Below are 14,348 nucleotides of genomic sequence, written 5' to 3' on the forward strand. Positions count from 1 at the left end.
AATTCCTACTTTCCTTTTTCCCTCCATTCTTCACAACCATGATGCTCTTATGCTTGTCATGGCAGACATACTACAAATACCCGCAGCACTATCTTCAATTTTTATTCAGTTTGAGGAAAACCGTTTCTAACTTTTCAAAGTCTAGCATAACGAAGATTTTGAAATGAACAAGCATTTACATGTATTTTATAACAGTGTACTATGGTAACATAACATTGTTTCTCCGTGGAGTATCAACGCCCACTGAAAGCTGCTTTCTTTGCGCAGTGTTGGCAGCACTGCACCGCTGTCGCGGTTCGCCGTTCCACATCATCCGGCTGCAGTCGGAACTGGCGGCGTTGACGCGGCGGAATATCTTTATGTACAACATTGGTAAGTAGGCTTGCCAAACTGCTTGTAAGAAAGTGTTATGTGTAATTAGGGCGGCAGACATGCATGCTGTAACACTTTTTTAACTGGCAGGGCGTATTTTTATCCGAATTCTGTGACAGCTTCGGCCACGCGGCTTTTGCTGCGAGGTAATCTGCAGGGCTTCTATGCACTTGGCGTCTTCCATGTTATCAAACAGAGGTGTGTGTGTGTGTGTGTGTGTGTGTGTGTGTGTGTGTGTGTGTGTGTGTGTGTGTGTGTGTGTGTTTTATTAGCTCTTTTATGCTTGCTCGATCGATTCATATGTCGGAAACTTATAAATAATATACTATTTGTCCGAGGCTTTATTTTAAGCACAACTGTATATACACACGTTTGTGTTTGTGCATGATTCTTTAATTGACATCGATGAAAAGCGGTATTAGCTGTTAGCTAAATCAGATGCCTCAGGTACACGCTTCTTTACAATTTTTTTACCTATGGTTGTTGAGATTCTGCATCATGATATTAGTATGGAAAGATGTTAACCATACCGCGAAAGCCTTCTTACGAAGTTCCAAGGACCAGTATTAAGTGGAGAATCTAGGACTATTATAGAACCCCCTACCTATCACTACCGTAGGGACCACGAATCCAAAATTAGACTAACTACAACAGCAGAGGCATTTAAACTGTTACTTGTCACTCGTTCCACGCACTAATGGAACGTGAGAACACACAACTAGATGTCCCTTGCCGTACACTTCATAGAGATGTGAGACTATGAAATTTGATGCAGATGTAGATAGTAATAGAGGAATACAATGGCCAAACGTCGTTACACAAACACTTTTGAGAACCTCAAAGAAGGCGTTATTACACTTAACCGATAGTCGAGGGTTCGATGCTGCTTCCATGTGAATGAGAAATCTGTCATATGCATAACTGCTTTTCAAAAATTCACAGATAAGGCGCAACATAACACAGATATGCAATAAAATTCTTGTTCCTCTGCATTTGCCACCACTCGGACACTACGGAAGAAAGAAAACTCTGGAGATTATAGCAGTAATAGCCGATGTTTGGTTTCGTGTCAATGCAGTAGCAAGCTTCCAGGACGTCCACTTAATCGTTTCAGAGAGTGAGACAGGAAAATTATTATATACACCTTTACAGTTTTTCCTTAAAAAAGACCCAAAGATTGGTTTGTAATCGGCGGTGTCGGTCTTGCAGTTATTACAAGATTTTATGACTTACATAATTTAAGGAAATTCTCACTGTCTGAGTTGAAGAAATGAAATGCTTCTGATAGAAATACGGAAGACAAAGTTCCTCAGTACTGATCACAATCACGACTTGCCACCTGAAGATGTAGCACAGCACTCGAAACGCGCGGGACCTGTTAAAGAAGTAGCGACAGTTATTGACCGCAGCTCTTATCACAACTACGTCACTTTTATGACGCTTTCTTACCAGTTTTTATCTCGTATTGGAAGATAACTGAAATAAATATAGAAAAGTAAATGTCACAACGATATATCGAGGTTAAGCGACACTGACCTTTACAGCATCTACGCGGTCTTCTTGCGTTCGCCGTTTTCGTATTTGTTGCGTCTTTCACCTCCATGCGATGGAGATGGACTAAGCTGTGCCATAATCTGGGAGGAAGAAGGGTTTAGTCATGAACAGAGATCATCCTGAAGACACTGACCATCTTTCATGAGTTACACGACACGCGAGATGCCACACTGCTTCTGTAAGACAGAAACCAGCTCCTTACTGGGGTTGCGTTCTTGTTATTATTTCTCTTAGAAATTAAGTTATTGGAAGGTATTTATTGCGAATCACTGAATGTTATGTAATTTCGAGAGAAGTGAAGATCAGGGTTTAACGTCCGTCGACGGCGATGTCATTAGATACGGATCACAAGATCGCATTCGGACAGGAAGAGGAAGGAAATCAGCCGGGCCCTTTAAGCCTGGAATTTGCCTCATGTGATTTAGGGAAATCGCTGAAAACGTAAATCGGGACGAGTCCTCAGCGCCACATCGTAGGGTCACGTAGATTCCAGATACTGCTTCATCGAGGTAACAGGACGGCGGCATTCTGGTATGTTTCCTGACAATTTACAAAGCTGTACCACATAATCATCAAGAATTGAACCGTTTCTGGTTAATCCGGTGTAAAATTGTGCCAACGTTCAGGTAAAATATGACTGAAAGTGTTTTGTACAGAAGTGTTCCATAGTCTTCTCATGGCGTCCATAAGTCATTCTAATTAGCATCTTCAGATGCACCTTGCACATCACCTGAAGACTTGTGATATAGTCCGTCACTGACTCACGGCTGTTTATCGTCTACACCGACATCAAACATTCGATCGATATCTTTCGATTGCTTCTGATTAAAAGTATTTTTGCATAATATTGTATCTAGCCAAAATTTTCACCTGTTAGTTAGTTGGTAGTTCAAATGGTTCAAATGGCTCTGAGCACTATGCGACTTAACTTCTGAGGTCATCAGTCGCCTAGAACTTAGAACTAATTAAACCTAACTAACCTAAGGACATCACACACATCCATGCCCGAGGCAGGATTCGAACCTGCGACCGTAGCGGTCGCTCGGCTCCAGACTGTAGCGCCTAGAACCGCACGGCCACTCCGGCCGGCTTAGTTGGTAGTGATTGGGTTTTGTTTCTATAAATTATGCCTATCATTCCCAAAATTTATTTGTAGCCCTGTGTTTAAGGTGCAATGAAGTAATAGGTTTTGAGAAGAATAGATTCCGTGAGCTAGTCACATCAAAGCTAAGACTTGGTTTTAGAGACTTTTTAGAAATATCTGTTTGAAGTTAAGGGTTCTGCCTAAGCCGAAGCGTGAGGTCGTACTACTTGGGTTCATACTCCTAGCTTCCTATACTTAAACACATAGACCAGTCTTCATATAGATACGTAGCCTACGTAATTCCAGGTTCATATCCCATAGGTCAAAAGCTATCGTTTGATATGCATGGGGATAATATTTCATGGTGGTATTACGGAAATTTTTCTTTTATTTTCTTCCTAGCGATACCACTTTCATGTCCAACCTTTTCAATCAAAACATTCTAGACATAATTTGCATCTATAAAGAAACGGCACGAATCACTGACGCATACAGCACATTGGGCTGTAGCCTAAATTAACAATACACTGGCTAATAATTGCGGTTAGAGTCATGTAATTATTATGACCTGCAGCTCGCCATAAGTTTGAAAGATGACGACACAAACCAAAGATAAAAAGAAGATGGCTCAGTGGGAGAAGGCAGTATGAAGCCAGATGAGACTCGAGATGTACCATACATGTTACATGTTTAGCCTTCAGTTTGTATATGTGGCACAGATTTTATATTGACGACACTGATTTGCCATATTGAAATTTTAATTTAAGTTAGTGCTTTGTCTTTGTTTATTTATTGTGAAACTTCTTTATTTAAATGTGTGTGTCTGTACTTAAATTGCTGAATGACTGAGAAGATGAAACTTCTACGTTATTTGATTCTGAAACAGCTGAGTAAAACAGATGTACAGAGCCTACTTTCTCTTTAATTTTTCTGATCATGTCAACACTGAGCCCACAATACTTGTATTCTAGCGCAACGCAATCTGACTGCTCAAAAAAATTACAACCCGGCTTCAAATAATTAATTCAAAAGAATGGCCTTGACTAAAAAGAAATCCTAACAATAACCTATACATTTCATTAAGCACTTACCTCACTAAAATCTTCATTACGCGAACTGCTGCAATACAGCGAGCGTCAATATTGCCAGCTAAATAAAAGATTCTAACTACTAAAGCCACTAACTACTAATAGGCATATCGCTAGCAAAGGAAAGATTTTGTTGCAAACCAAATAATGTATTTTCTACCTTTAAAATGTGACATCCAGTTCAGACACGAATATGAATCGTCATTGACATCTCCAAGTCGAGCATGTACAGGTCGTTAGCCCACGCTAACACTTCAGACCTCTACCCTCCATCAATGCTAACTTCTCACATCTAACATCCATCACTGCTGTCTGTTCATCTCCAACTGCCCAACAGTACTTCCGTCACTGCTGGAGACTAACTTCCAACTGCCCAACACTACTGGCGAATAACATCCAACGAGTCCAACCAGCCACAGAGTCTCTTACAAAGAAAGCGCAGTCTGAGATCCAACGCAAAGCGCTACACAGCGCTGCCAACAAAGAAGCAGCCCATTTACAATTGATTAAAAAAAAAAAAAAAAGACATACAGCTCGCGTACAGAACAGTTGTGCAACTCAGTCTTGAGTTCTCCTCGAGTGTCTGCGTCCACCATCAATACGGATTAAAGGAAGACATAAAAAAAATCACAAACGTACCTTTACATTCGTTACCTGTCGTTTCGATCAGTACGACTGTATTACGGAAAAGAGCCTCGAGCTTAGAAGGGAATCCTTGCAAAACAAAACAATTTCCAAGAATGATTGCCTATCGAAGTCGCGGGGTCCATACGATACATATCGATCATGCGACTCTGGTGACGGCCGTTATGATCAATTATTTGTGATCGTCATTTTTACTGTTTTCCGTCGTTCCCTTAGTTGCAATAAGTTACACACTTCTGCGAATTAATGGAAAAAAGGGAGTTGTTCGCGTAGCGTACACATCACTTGGACTTTCACATGACGACAACATCGATGACGAGTAAGGTAAGTCACCTCCTTATTAATTACAAGTATTTTTGTAACGGTCTTCTTTTGTCATTGCTGTAGTGACCACCGTAAACAGACTCATAACGCCCGCCACCAGAGTCGTGTGGTCCATTTAGGATCGTACATTCTATATGTATCGTTTATACCCCACGACTTCGATAGGCAATCATTCTTGGAAATTACCAACAAAAGACTTATCTTAATAGCAGACACTACAGAGGATGATTAGAGAACTAGGATTTGCCACTGACTGCAGAATGAAAACACTACTCCAACATTCATCTCAATGGCCTTGCCACGCAGGATACACCAGTTCTCGCCAAAATTTAACACTTTCGGTCCGATTAGTACCAGAATTTTTTTTTAGTAATATCTTTTGCCTGGTTTGAGTGGCCCGTCACGAATTCCTCTACTGCACCGACCTCTTTATCTCAGAGTAGCAGTTGCAACCTACGTCCTCAGTTACTTGCTGGATTTATCCCAGTCTCTGTCTTTCTCTACAGCTCCCTGCATTGCCATGGAAGGTACTCCGTGATGTCTTAACAGATGTCCTTCAAACCTGTCCCACCTTCTTGTCAGTGTTTTCCATATATTCCTTTCATCGCCGATTCTGCGGAGAACCTTCTCGTTCCTCCCTTATCAGGACATATAATCTCTAACATCGCACGACATTATTATTTAATCCGATGTCATTATTTATTATTAACATCGCGCTTAATGACAAATTAAGGGAGACTATGGCTCGTACAGAGACATGCACACAATCATTATTCCGTTGCTGCATTTGCGGATGGAATAGGAAATGAAATAACTAGCTGTAGTACAATGTAACCCCGACATGCGCTGTACAGTGGCTTGTGTAGGGGAATAAATGACACAGTTAGGGGAGAATACGAGCTCGGTAGTAGTAATGAAAGAGGACAAAGAGTTACGCGATACATTTTAGCTATTTATGCCAAATGCGCTTTTCATAAAGAAGGAGGTAAACTTGGAAAAGGATGGAAACACGGAACGATAGCAGCTAGATTACATCATAGTGAGAAAGTCATCCCCCAAATCAGTTACTGCATTGTAGGACTACCCGCGAGCAGATACGGGCACAGATCACAATTTCGTAATGACGAAGAGAAGGCTGAATTTCTACAAAAAAAGGCTCTCTTTTTTTAAATAGAGATGGGGCCCCTCCACGCCCGCACCAACGTGGTGACCAAACCAAGAGTTCTCCGTCTAGTAAGTGGATCACAGGAAGCTGGGCTGTGATGTTGTCCGTGCGTCTGGGTAAGGCTACGCATTAACACGGTCCATCAGGTGATAGATAGTGGACGAAACGCGAGTGAGGGTAGCGATTTGACGAGCAGAGGGAAAAAAGTGGCAAGGCTCGTGCCATGGGAAAAAAACCTCTGCGACAGTGGGATGGGTAGTAAGAGCAGTAGTGGCTTACTAGCTGCGATAGTTCATGCAAGGTTGGATTTGTTAGTATGGGTATCATGCATAATTACCGTGGCAAGCCATGGCGATGTATCCCAGTTGCTGCAGCCGCTACATTCCTGGAACAATCAAGATCGTTATATAGTAGTGGGAGATCGGCCATAGGTCATCTCACTGTATGGGGGGGGGGGGTGTGGAGCTTGTCTGCATGCAGTACGGTACGGCTTCCCTGCGCGGTGCCAGTTATTCGGCAGTGTATTCCAGCTGGATATCCAGTAATGGCGTCTGATTAACAGGGGTTCGCCTGTACCGTTGTGTTTGCGTGTGCTTGGTCATAGATGTTAGGTCCTTACAAGTATGTCTTTTGGTCTTTTACGTTTCTATCTATGCTTGTGGTCGTAGTTCCCCAGATTCAGAATAAACGGGTCCTGCGAATGTCTGGAGTTTCTGTATAGTCTTGTGGTGAGTTTGTGGGTTACCCCCGTGAGAGTCCCAAGTCGGTATTCGCGGTGAAGGTCCGCGATGCGTGTGTATCGTGGAGCATTGCTTATGATTTTGAGTGCTTTGTTTTGTATGAGCTGCAGATGGCGCCGGCGTATCCCCAGACAGGAGCTGCGTACGTCATCAGGGATCGAATAAGTGTCATGTACATGGAGCTCGACACCCTTCTGTTCAGTGTTCTACGCCTGTTGAGCATAGGGTAGAGCTGTTTGAGCCTCGCGCTAGCTCGGTTAGTCATGTGCTGTATGTGGTCCCCCCACAGTAATTTCTGGTCCAGCCAGACACCGAGGTATTTGACTTTCTCACGGAAACGTATTGGGCGTGCATGTAGAGTTATTGGTCTGCAGTATCGGTGTTTGCGCAGTTGCTTCGGTCTTCTAGTGAACAGAACGGCTTCGCACTTGTCGACGTTTACTCTAATACGCCATTTCTCCAACCAAGGCTCAGCCACTCTGAGTGCAGTCTGTAAGCGTAACGTAATATTTGATAGTTACCAATCTTGCGCGAGGATGGCTGTGTCATCCGCGTAGATTGCATCGCTGTGTTGTGTATGGTTGGGAGATCGTTTATGTCGAGGCTAAATAGTAGGGGCCCTAAGATGCTTCCCTGGGGTACTCCCGCATGTATACTGTGTCGTGTTGATTGTTTTCCCTGCACGTCAGTGTTGAAACTCCTGTCTGTGAGGTATGAGTGTATTAGACGCACCAGCCCGTCGCGGAATCCCGCGTCGCTGAGTTTGCGGATGAGGCCGTTGTGCCATAGACTGTCGAAAGCCTTTTCGATGTCCAGGAACACCGCCTCTGTAGCTTTGTTTATGTTGAAGCCATGTGTTATATGTTCAACGACCCGTAATAGTTGTGTTGTGGAGTGGTGATTCCTGAAGCCGAATTGCTCCGGTCTCAGGATGTCATTTGTTATGCAGTGCTTAGTGATGCGTTTGCGAATCACCTTCTCAACAATCTTACTGAACGAGCTCAGAAGGCTGATGGGTCGGTAATTTTGTGGGAGGCTGTGGTCTTTCCCCGGCTTCCTGAACATCAGGACCTTGGCCGTCTTCCAAAAGGCGGGGAAGTGTTGGTGTTTTAGTATGGCATTCGTTATGTGTGTTAGGTACTCAGTAGCTTTATCCGTGAACTCCTGGAGGACACGGTTTTTGAATGCCATCATGACCAGGGGCTTTCCTAGCAGCGGAATGCATTATAGCCCAGGAGACTTCGGCTGAGCTAGCATGTCGAATGTCGTCGCGCGATGGTTGGGCTAGAATGCGTGTAATCTCCTGGTCAGTAGCAAGTGTAAACACTGGATCTGATGGTACCAGGTTCGGTGTGAATGACACTGCGAGTGTGCGAGCATTAGTTCTGCTTTCTCTTCCGCTGAGTATGCAGGTCCGTCAAGCCCTTGAAGCGTTGTGGTATATATTTTCTCCCTGGTGAAGTGTCGGGCTAGTTGCCACACGCCAGGTCGCGTGGTGTCCAGCCCTTCGATTTTTTGGTTCCACTGTAGTGTTCTATGTATTTTATCGTGTATGATGCCCTGTGGCCTGTTAATGTGCTGTTTGTAGTACTGACGCCTGGTGCGCTGCCATTGTCTCCTGAGGCGATTCCTCATTGAGATTAGGCCCAGGATTTCCTGCGGCAGGGCCGCACTGTGTTGTTGTGAGGTGCGATCAGGTATGGTGCCCGCCATTGCGTCCTGGACGGCGTTAGTGAGGGTTTCTACTGCCTCGTCAAATTGTGCTGTTTCGTTAATCTCGTGTATGGGTGGGATGTGACTATCGAGCGTTTCCTTGAACAATGTCCAATTCGCACGCCCGTAGTCCAACATCTTGCATTGTTCCATGTGCTGCAGTGTTTCCTCAATGTATAGTATTACAGGTTGGTGGTTTGAGGGTAGATCGTTTTCAACGGCAGCGTTGAGTGTCGATGTAATGCCCTTGATGAGGGCCATGTCTAACACGTCTGGCTTGTGTCCCCTCTGATAGGGAATGTGCGTCGGTTCAGTCGGCGCTAGTATAATGTAGTTTCTGCCTAGCGAATGTTCGTACAGTTTTTTGCCGTTGGGATTTCTATGGGTGAATTCCATTCTGGGTGTTTTGCGTTCAGATCTCCAGCGACTATTACTCGCGGTGAGACGTTGAGTAGTGTGCTGATATCTCGTGTTGAAATGCCTACAGGACTGTTGTATACCGATATCAGTGTGGTGTAGGTGTTGTGTTGGCAGAAGAGCCAACACCGTGTTACTAGTGGAGGCCGAAATGCACGCGTTTTAGCTCACGCAGGCTGGCGTGAGGAGGGAAGAACTATACTGACGTGAGGTCTGGAACATGACAAGGAATTAGAATTCAGAAAGCGGACGTAATTAGTTTGATACTTAAATTTAATCCATTAATGATGAACGTCGTTCTTGACGGTACATGATTCACAATATTATCAGTTCAGAATACATTCTTGAAGAATATGGCGCCTTGCTAGGTCGTAGCAAATGACGTAGCTGAAGGCTATGCTAAACTGTCGTCTCTGCAAATGAGCGTATGTAGTCAGCGAACCATCGCTACCAAAGTCGGCTGTACAACTGGGGCGAGTGCTAGGGAGTCTCTCTAGACCTGCCGTGTGGCGGCGCTCGGTCTGCAATCACTGATAGTGGCGACACGCGGGTCCGACGTATACTAACGGACCGCGGCCGATTTAAAGGCTACCACCTAGCAAGTGTGGTGTCTGGCGGTTACACCACGGTAGGCTCCGTTGAGCTCGACTCTGACGGCCGTAGCCTCGGTTTGTTCCAGTTCAGGGAGCTCTATGTTTGTGTGCTCAATGTCTTTGTGTATGACGACTGCACTTCCACCTGCCACGGCGTCGCCCGGTCGGTCGGCACGATAGACGCAGTAGCCAGGAAAGTTTAATTGTTTGTGCGGTTTAAGCTTAGTCTCGCTCAGTAGCGCGACAAGGATTCCCTTGCGCTCCACGAACGCGCCAAATTATGCCCTTTTGTTGTGGATCGAGTCTGCATTCCAGAACAGGATCTGTGATAGTGTGTGCGGGTTTGCGTTACGGGCCGGGTGTGGTATGTTATTCACGTAAGAGTGTGAAAGAGTGTTGTGATGACAGTGTGTATGACAGCCCAGTATTGCCCGGATTCGGCGCTCATGAGCTGGGTGATGAGTGTAGTGACGGTCGTCAGCACCTTGGCAAGGATTTGAACGGTCGTGTGTCGAGGGAATAGTGTTTCCAGTATTCCCCCAGGTGGTGTGTAGGCGTTGGGTGTGGCAGTCTGAGGTGCTGTTGTAGAGTTAGCGGCCGCTTGTGCTGGTATTGGTGTGTTGTAAGGAGTGGTATTTCTGTTTATGTTTTGTGACAGAGGTTGTGGCGCCTGTGCTACTTCTGTGGTGAGGGGGATGGTAGTGTGGGTTACAGTCTCGATGTCTTGTTGACTGTTTTCCTGTGTGTTATTGGTCTGTTGTTGCTGGGTGGCCTGTTGTGGTGATTTGGTGTTCCCCGCCCTGTGTTTACGTGTACGGAGTTGGGGTTCTGGGGGTTCTTGTGTGGGTGTGTTTCCCTGTATAGCGCGCGTTTCTTCGCAGCACGTGACTTCCGGGAGTGGGGTCGTGTTGTTTGGGGGCATAGGTGTTGGTACCGATGCTTGTTGGTTTTCAGGTGTTGTCTGTGGCTGTTGTGTGGCTGTTGCAGCGGTTGTTTCGTGTGTATGTGAAGGGCGCTGAGGTTCCGCTGCCTGTGCCGTTCCGCCAGGGTGTGCAACCGTGGCAAACGTTACGCCGTTCCTTACTGGGTTTGACGCTGGCCTTGGGCGTGGAGTGTCATACTGCACCCTGTTCTTCTCTTGTTTACGCTTCAGCGCCTGTTTGTATGCTCTTTACTGCCTGAAGTTGGCCGCATGGGGCCCACTGCAGTTGGCACAGCGTCGCTGGTTTGGCTGTGTTTGTGTGCAGGTGTCGGATCTGTGATTGCCAGCACATCCGCGGCAACGCGTTGCCAGGCCACAGCGGAGGGCCGAGTGGCCGAATCGCTGGCAGTTGTTACATTGTTGGGGGACATTGGGTGGTTCGTAATGTTTACACGTACGTCCATCCGCAGAAACCTCTTTATCTGCAGGATGGCGCGGGAATCAGCCGTGTCGGCTAACTCAACCGTGTAGTGTGGTAGCGGTGCGTGTGTGCGGAACCCCGTCATCCGGGAGGCGCTTTTACAGTCGAATCCCAGATAACAGAGCGCCGCCTGTATTGTCTCGTGGGGAGTACTGGGATCCACTCCCTTGATCACGTACTGCTGGATTCTCTCGTCCAGCGTTCTGTACGTGTAGTGTTCGATCTTCCGATCTTTGAGGAGGGTCAGAAGATCTTTATATTAGTTGTATGTGGCAACGTACAGTGAGGCCCTATCCCCCGAGCACTTTGCGTGTAGTGTACTGTTGATGTGCCTTTCCGCGAATGCAGTGTTAAGGGCACTAAGGTTCCCATAGTTTTGTATAACGACTGCGGGGAAACCAGTCTTGTGTTGTGTGGGCACCGCTGCGGCTTTGTGTGCTTTGTTGTTGTTCACCACAGCCGTGTTTGCGTTTTGTTTCGTGTTATTATTGTTGCTAGCCTGAGATGAGCTAGTAGGTGTAGGCAACAGCGCCTTTCGGTTGCCTAGCGAGTTTGGTTGCTCACTTGTTTGTGCTGGTGTTTTTCAGGGTTTGCGTTTAGGGCCCTCCACCTGCCAGGGCTCTGTGTACTGGTTTTTTGTGTCTGCTTCCCCCTCGATCCCTTGAGGCTGCTGCGTCGGTGGGACAATGGTGCATGACTGTCCAGTAACAGGGGAGTGCAATGTTATGTTGAGTGTTGCTGTTTTGGTTGGTGAGACGTCCGCCCCGAAAAGTTCGGTGATTAGCCGGCGCGACTCGAGCTGCTTTTGCGCTTTCGCGCCAAGCTGTCGAACGTCGCCAGCCGCTCCCTTGCCTTCGGTAGCGGGCCGGGAACGAGTTTCGGCGGGTGCAGTCGATCCTCGCGCCTCGTGTGTTGCAGTCTTGCTGCGGGAAGCGCTAGCAGCGTCCGCCATCTCGTACTTAGGATTATTTATTAGGTGGGGAGGGGGAAACGACAATTTTGCTTTTCTCGATAGGCGAGAAAAGTGTATCTTGTGCCCGCATCTCGTGGTCAGGCGGTAGCGTTCTCGCTTCCCACGCCCGGGTTCCCGGGTTCGAATCCCGGCGGGGTCAGGGATTTTCTCTGCCTCGTGATGGCTGGGTGTTGTGTGCTGTCCTTAGGTTAGTTAGGTTTAAGTAGTTCTAAGTTCTAGGGGACTGATGACCATAGATGTTAAGTCCCATAGTGCTCAGAGCCATTTTTGTGTATCTTGTTCCCTATTGAAGTGGGAGTTCCCTACGTTATACTAACATGCGCTGTTGGTGCAAGCGCGGCACCTAAAGGAGGTGTGGAAGAAGAATGGACTGCAGCACGCGGGCGTGGTCCCGTGAAGGAGCCCTGGTACTGCCCCAGAGTCCCTAAAATAACGTGAGAATCACGTTGGGGGCGTTGGGTAACCGGAGGCTACCGGGAGCTGTGAGCCGAAGTTCCAGACTGAAGCGCCTAGAACCGCTCGGTCATGAATTTCTACAAAATTGACAGGAAAAATCAATGTGTAAAGTCGTCGGATACAAAAGTATTGAGGAATTGCGATGAACATTAGAAGTTAGTCTGTAAATACTATGAATATGAACGCCACAGTAGACAGTTCACTTGAAGAGGAACGAACATCCGCAAAAAGGGAAAGGGAATCACATGAGTTGAACTGTCAAATATAGGTACCTGTGAAAAACTTTCGGTAAAAAACCAAAAGAACGAAATATAAAAGTGGTCAAGAAAAGAAAACATACAGCAATAGTTACTTAAAAACGAAATCGGTATGAAGTGCAGGGAAGCTAAAGCTAAGGGATGAAGGAAAATGGAAAGAAATCGAGAAGGAAGTTGTGGTCAGAAGAGCAGATTCAGCAAACAGAAAAGTCAAATTAAGTTTTGGTGAAATTAAAAGCAAAGAGGTCAAAATTAAGAGTGTAAAATGAATGCCACTGTTAAACGCAGAGGAGGTAGCGCATATGTGCAAAGAGTACGTAGGGTGCGGAACTATCTGCTGACTTGCTGGAGGAAGAAATGAATGTCAGTATGAAAGACATAGCGAGTCAAGTATTAGAGTAATAGTTAAACAAAGCTATGGATGACTTGCTATTAAAGAAGGCGGGATGTACGAGGGTCATTCAATAATTAAAGAGACAAATTGGTCAGGAGAAAAAAGCGTTTATTTTTACAAAACAATACTTTTTCTACATTTCAACATAATCCCCTTACACATTTATGCATTTGTCCCATGGGCTACAAGCTTTCTTGTTCCGTCTGCAAAGAACTCTTTCTCTGATGTTTGAACCAATTTCCCACAAACTTTTTCACGTTGTCGTTGTCCTGGAACCTCTTCCCACGTAATGCCTTCTTCAGTGCACCAAACAAATGGAAATCACTAGGTGCTAAATCAGGGCTGTAAGGGGGATGAGGCAATACTTCCCAGCCCATTTTTGTCGATGGCTGCACGTGTTAGTTGAGCAATATGAGGACGTGCTTTGTCTTGCAGCAGAATCACACCTCTCCAATCCACGACGTCTCTCTCTCATGGCTAGCTTCACATTGTTTAAAAGCAAATCCGAGTAGTATTGGCTGTTGTTCACTGTACGCTGCTCTTCCAGATGATCACAAAAAACTGGACCTTCGGCATCCCGAAACACCGTCAACGTGACTTTTCCTATTGATGCTTGGGTTTTGAATTTTTTCTTTACAGGTGAGTTGGTGTGCTTCCACTCCATGCTTTTTTTGATTCTGGCTCATAATAGCGCACCCAAGTTTCATCGCAAGTTAAAATTTTGTTGAGGAACTGCTCACCTTCTCTTTCATAATGTTCCTCTAGCTCTGTGCACACTATCAACCTTGTTTCCTTGTGTAGCCGCGCCAAGTCCTTTGGGACCCATTCTGCACATGTTTTACGGTACTTCAGCCTGTTACAGATAGTGTTATGAACTATACCAGTACTAACTTGAACCTTATCAACTATCATTTCCACAATCACACGGCGGTCAGCACGAATAATGTCATCAATTCGACTTTCAAGTGAGGGAGTTGAAAAGGGAACTGGTCGGCCAGAACGGTGTTCGTCAGTCACTGAGTCGCGACCATTTTTGAACTGCTCTATTCACTTGTAAAAATTGGCACGATTCATACAAGCTTCACCATAAATATTAGACATTCTACAGTATATATTGACTGGTTTCTCGCCTTCAGCATGTAAAAAACGAATAGCAGAACGTTGTTCAAG

The 14,348-nt window shown here is 45.7% G+C and overlaps 1 protein-coding gene across 1 annotated transcript in view; it reads left to right on the top strand.

The window, feature by feature from the left end:
* The first annotated feature begins 267 nt into the window (after nt 1-267).
* LOC124544859 (organic cation transporter protein-like) overlaps nt 268-14,348 on the top strand; it is a 189,997-nt gene continuing 175,916 nt past the window's right edge. Inside the window, exon 1 of the mRNA XM_047124668.1 lies at nt 268-372. The gene's annotated coding sequence lies outside the window, so the exon portion shown is untranslated. The remainder of the gene's footprint in view (nt 373-14,348) is intronic.

This window comes from Schistocerca americana, chromosome 1 (genome assembly GCF_021461395.2).
Source record: "Schistocerca americana isolate TAMUIC-IGC-003095 chromosome 1, iqSchAmer2.1, whole genome shotgun sequence".
Classification (NCBI taxonomy): domain Eukaryota; kingdom Metazoa; phylum Arthropoda; class Insecta; order Orthoptera; family Acrididae; genus Schistocerca; species Schistocerca americana.